The sequence below is a fragment of the Gavialis gangeticus genome, unplaced genomic scaffold (assembly GCF_001723915.1).
Source record: "Gavialis gangeticus isolate Ggan-Ray unplaced genomic scaffold, GavGan_comp1, whole genome shotgun sequence".
Lineage (NCBI taxonomy): Eukaryota > Metazoa > Chordata > Crocodylia > Gavialidae > Gavialis > Gavialis gangeticus.
The window spans coordinates 78,135,549-78,141,011 of NW_017729025.1; the positions used below are offsets into that span (position 1 = coordinate 78,135,549).

Genomic DNA, 5,463 nt, shown 5'->3' on the forward strand with positions numbered 1-5,463 from the left:
ACCAGCCTAACAGTCTTGGAGGAGTTTATGACCTGGTTATCCCTCATGGTGTTCTGGTGAATAGACGCTCCTCCAGATCCTGGTGCACTTATAGGCAGCCACCTGGTCTCCCCTGAGCCTCTGCTTTTCCAGGCTCAAGAGTCCCATGGCTCTTAGCCTCTCTTCATAAGGCCTATTCTCTTGCTCTGATCATGAGTGTGGCTCTCCTCTGGACTCTCTCAAGCTTCTCCACATCCTTCTTGAACTGTGGAGCCCAGAATTGGATGCAGTACTCCAGCTGCAGCCTCACCAAGGCCAAGTACAGCTGGAGGATGACATCCTGAGACTTACTTGAGAAGCATCTATGGATGCAAGCCAGAGTTTTGTTTGCTTTACCAGCTGCGACAGGCAGGAAGCTGCCGGGCTGCATTCCTGGCCATATGCATGCGGTTGTGTGCATGCATGCAGTATTTGTTGGTGCCATTAATGGCTACAGCAGCCAAAGAAAAGCCAATGACCAATCATATTAATTTTCCTTTTACTGGTGCCAATCCAATATCCAACCGATATAGTGGCATTTCACTTTAATCATGGAAAAAAACAGATTGTGAGGGTTTAAATCAGAGGATGTGATTTTTAAAATAGAGAAAACCAGGATCCCTGCACATTACATAAAAAACACAAGTCTCATGCACATGCATCCCACCACATGCTCATATACTGAAGGTGACCAAATTATGTGGAAAGAACACTGATGAGGCTATTACTGAGCTAAGATGACAAATGATAACTCCTCCTTTAGTTTGTGGGGGAAAATGCATTAATGTTAATGCTCACCAGAATTCTGATGACAAATGAGACAGAGCATGGACCAAACTACAGTTTGAATTGATTTATTTTGATATTATTCTATCTGTGGCCAAGACAAAAAACAAAGAAACACCCTTTTGTAGTCATACTTTCACCTGTAATTAAGGCACTGTCTTCTCCTGCGATCTTATATAGAATTTGTCATGTTTGCCTTTTGCTTTACACCAACACAAATGTAAGTCTAGGTTATGGGCTTTTAGCCAACTGCCTTCTTGAGATGAGTCTCATAGCAGCTTTTACATAAGTGGAAAAGTTACATTTGTATCAGAACAATTTGCCCTATTACCATTACAAGCATGGTTACTAAAACAGTAATGAAATATATTCCTCTGCTTTCCACTGTCTTTACTTAATACACAAAGTACTGTCAATTACATGAACTCAGTTTCTGTCTTGTTAACTGATGGGAAGACTTCCTATAAACAAAGGATAGAAAAACTTTTCTTTCTTTCTTTTTAAAGGAATTTGAAGTAAATTTCAGTGTGCCTTAAAAGTTTTCTACCGTCTAGATAAATTTGCTTTGGCATCATTGCTTACCACTGGCTGTGGGGAAGCAGCACAAATTTTAACATGCATTCTTCCTTTTCCCATCATTTTAAAGTTGCTTGCTGTTTTTGACAGTAGACTTGCCTGCAAATTAATCTTGTTTTCTCATAGTTTGCCATAGAATTAAAGGTGCCTGTCAACAACCATATATCCCATACTATTCTTTACCTCTGATATCAGAGTTAAGTCTTCACACAACAATGGTTAGGATTCAGATGAGTAGGAATTGGGATGAGAGTTCAGTCTAAATCACGACTTAAGAGCCACTGGAAACAAAGGGCACAGAAGGAGAGCCAATGTTTTTGTACTGTTGTTGCCCATGCCTGTCATCTAGGGCTCCAACTATAAATCCACAGAATCACCACAATGCACATATGAAGCCTGCATAAGGTATTACTGCTTTCTGCACTGCCCTGTGATGGAAGGGGAGGGTCATATAGGAAAACACACTACAAAGACAAAAACAGCTTCCACAGATCTGGACCCGGAGACCTAGCCTTTGCTGCAGGGTAACACTCCATTCATTCCACATCCCAGCTTATGGCTTCCTTAGTCTCTAAAAAATACATCTGCAAGTATCAGTGGGTGAGAATATAGTTGCTATTAAGAATACTTATTTTGCTAAGTTCTAATTACAATTGTGTTTTGGATGCAAAAGAAAGTCTCCCTTATCTGATAAAAATGTACTCAACAAAAAAAAGGAATGAAAAGAACAAGCTGAGCCTGCTAGGATGATATATGGCAGTGGTTCTCAACTTTAATGTTACACACCAACCCTCTATTACTTTTTGGAACCTTAGGGCAAACAAATTAAACTGGAATTTATGTTTTCCCAATGGTACCAGGTAAGGTCCTACTCTGCCCATATCCTGGCCCCACCTTAGCCCCTGGTGCATATCTGAAGAGGCAAGTATGGCTCTCGACACCACAGCTGCTCCTCTAGCAACTTGTATGCTGGCGACCAGAACCAAATGCACCCATGGCACCTCCTGCCAGCCCTAGGAGCATGGGAGCATCAGGAGAATAACTAGGCAGAAGAGTGCAACCTCATGTCCGTCCATGCGTATGCACAGCAGAGCACACTGCTCAGGGGCAGCCAGTATGGAGGCTGTTTGTCTGCAGTACACCGGGGGTGCCCAGTACTGAGCAGGAGGAAGGATTGCTTTCCTTCTGGCATACAGGTTAGGTGCTATGGCACCCTTGGAAGAATCATACATGTAAGGAATGTTGCGTATCATCTCAGGCCTGTGTTGATAGTTAAGAGGGTGTGTTTTTTGAATCCAAGCTAGTTTAATGCAACTGAAAAGTCCTCTCAGTGTCCCTTAAAAGGCATGCTAACGTGTATAAAACTACAACCTGGTCAGCTAACAACATGAAAGAGGTGTACTAGTTATACCACTTAACTATACAGACAGAGTTAAGTACCCCCACTACAGTGTTAGTAATACTGGTATAGCATTTCTTTATGGGCAAGGACATGCCCATATGTAGGGACATATCAAAATCATGATTGTGTGAAAACCATGATTTCAGGCAAGCTCCACAAGAAAGTGTGGGCTTTGTGCTTTTAGTAAGTTTCCTGGAAAAACAAAAAAGCCCCCCAACAACAACTTACTGAAAATAAAATGCTGGCTGTTTCTGCAAGCCACAGGATCCAGCTGTTCTTATGGCCGCAGCAGCACAGCTGCGCAGTCCACCATGGGGAGAAAGGAGAAGAGCTGTTGAAATAGCAAGACAGTTGCCACCCATGCCCCTCACAGCCAATCAGCAGCGAAGGGCAGGGCCACTGGGGCCCTTTGATCAATCGGAGGCCTGTTGTGTGTGTGTGTTGGGGGGGGGGACACCAGTTCCACCCATGAAACTGACTGCTGGCCCTGCAATTTGCATGCAAAATTGACCAGTTGATTTTAGTTAGATCCCTACCCATACGGTACCTGTACACAGGTATAATCATGTAACAAAGGTCAGGTCACAGCTTCACATATTCCTTAAGATTCAGCTTACGGTATCGAGACAGCTTTTAGTAATACTAAATCTCAAGTAAAACAAAAACACCAAAACCTCTCTTTACATCTCTACCAGCACAGCTATGCCAGAAAACTTTGTAGTGAAGACCAAACCTACAAATTACATAGTGTGGATAAGTTTCTGACTTCCAGGCAAGAGAAGGCCGTTACCAATTAACTTAATGCAACTGAAAAGACTTAAAGATGCAATGCTAGCTGGCTACATTGTACACTTTGTTCCCCTCATTCATAATCTTCATTATTTTGTTGCCCTGGGGAAATGGTCTGGTACCCAGATAGGCATCAGCAGCTTAACAGCTCATGCTAATTGTGTCAAGCACTCCCCATGTATGATAAGTTACCTTAACTGTGAAAATATCCCTTTTCTCTTTACATTCCCTTTTTCAGAAGACAGCAACAAATATCACTAGGTAGATTCTACTGAACCCAAAATACTTCACTTGAAATGCTATGGATTCATACTTTTCCTCAATCCTGACTGGATTCCTGGTCAACTATTTCAGAGGGCCACACTGGGCAGAGTGCATCTTATCTCAAGGCTCCTAGCTCTGGGTTAACCTATAGGTCTAGCCCAGAGCTGCGGGCACACATCTTTCAGTGTTTCCAACTCTGCAGTCAGATAAGGCAGTGATGCTCACAGTTCTGGCCCTACAGGCCAGATGACATGACACTAGGGGCCAGATCTGACCCACAGGCTGAACACTCCTGAGCTAGAGGATGGAGAAGTGTGCATGGGGGTGGGCGGGTATCTAGGTTACCACCGCAGTCATGGCAGAATTTCCAGATTTTTGGTCCCGAAATCTTCTTAGGCCAAATCCAACTGGGCCTGGAAATCCTGGTGTGAACTCCTAAGATCTGCGTAAGCAGTTATCCAATAAAATATCAATCTAAAGCTATTTGCATAACATGCCACTGTTCAAACTCTAAGCAGCCAGGGGCTGCATGCCACAGAGGCCACATCTGCTTGGGCTCCAGACACCCCTACCTCAACATGCAGTTGCCCCCACCCTCTGCTTCCTAGCTGCAGGTTTCCCCATTATTTTAGTCTTTGCCATGCCCCACTGCTTTTGGGGCAGGAGCAGAAGTCAAGACAGAAGGAGGGAGAACACCAGAGACCCCAGCTGCTACTGCAGCTGTAGAGATGGGGAGAGCAGCAGCTGGGGTCTCTGGTCCAGGGGGATGGGAGTCCAGGGGCTGCAAATGAACCCCTTGCAGGCCACAGGCAGCCCATGGGCCATCAGTTGGGCAGTCCTGGTTTACTACATACAGACTGGTGCTTTTGCTGGCATGAGTAGGGATTTAAAAATGCAGTAGCTAGCATGGTGTAAAAAACAACACCCCCCCACCACCCCATAAAACAAACAGAGGTCTACATTCTTGTAAGAGAATGTATATTGTTTTAACTCTTCAAATATAAAAAAATGCTTTCCAAAAAAATCACTACTTCAAATAGCTACATGTAGATTAATTATATTGTCTAAAATGTCCCTATTGAGCCATCTGACAAAGCAAGCTGTTGCTTCTGAAAGCTTAAGCCTCTCTGAATTCATTAGTGTCACTGTGCCCTGCCTTCTGCCTGACTTTAGACTAACACTGCTAACTACCCTATCTGAACTTAACTGTGTTTGGGATGACATTCCCTCGCACCCCAAAATTGCTAAGTCAGCCTGGAATCCTCTTAGAGAAACTTGAAAGCTCATATACTGATGAATTTAAAAAAAGACAGAAAGTAGAGGAAGTTTCATACATCTCACCCTATTCTCCACTGCTGAGACACCAGTCCTCTACCGACTACACTGCACACTACTTTTGCCTCAGCTTAAAGAGAGAGATGCTTTCCCTCCCTCTCCCCCTTCCTCAACTGAGTTGATAGCTTTACTGAAATCTAGGGGTGCACTGACAGAGATTTTTTGGGCTGATACTGATGGTCAATTTTTAAGGAACCATATCAGCCGATACCAATCCAATTCTGATATACAGCTGGGCAACTTGGAGACCAGCATTGGGCTGGTAAGTCGGGGGGGGGGGGGGGGGGAAAATT

At 43.9% G+C, this 5,463-nt stretch overlaps 1 protein-coding gene and 1 long non-coding RNA gene across 6 annotated transcripts in view; one reads left to right on the plus strand and one right to left on the minus strand.

Moving 5' to 3' along the window:
• Positions 1–5,463, minus strand: part of KATNBL1 (katanin regulatory subunit B1 like 1) — a 39,478-nt gene that overhangs the window by 27,156 nt on the left and 6,859 nt on the right. The window contains exon 1 of one of the 5 annotated variants that reach the window (XM_019518972.1): positions 817–892. The exons of the other annotated variants lie outside the window; for them this stretch is intronic. The gene's annotated coding sequence lies outside the window, so the exon portion shown is untranslated. Of the gene's footprint in view, positions 1–816; positions 893–5,463 lie in introns of those variants that run through there. 5 annotated transcript variants of the gene reach the window in all.
• LOC109298724 overlaps positions 198–5,463 on the plus strand; it is a 22,075-nt gene continuing 16,809 nt past the window's right edge. The window contains exon 1 of the long non-coding RNA XR_002097686.1: positions 198–246. This is a non-coding gene — a long non-coding RNA (uncharacterized LOC109298724). The remainder of the gene's footprint in view (positions 247–5,463) is intronic.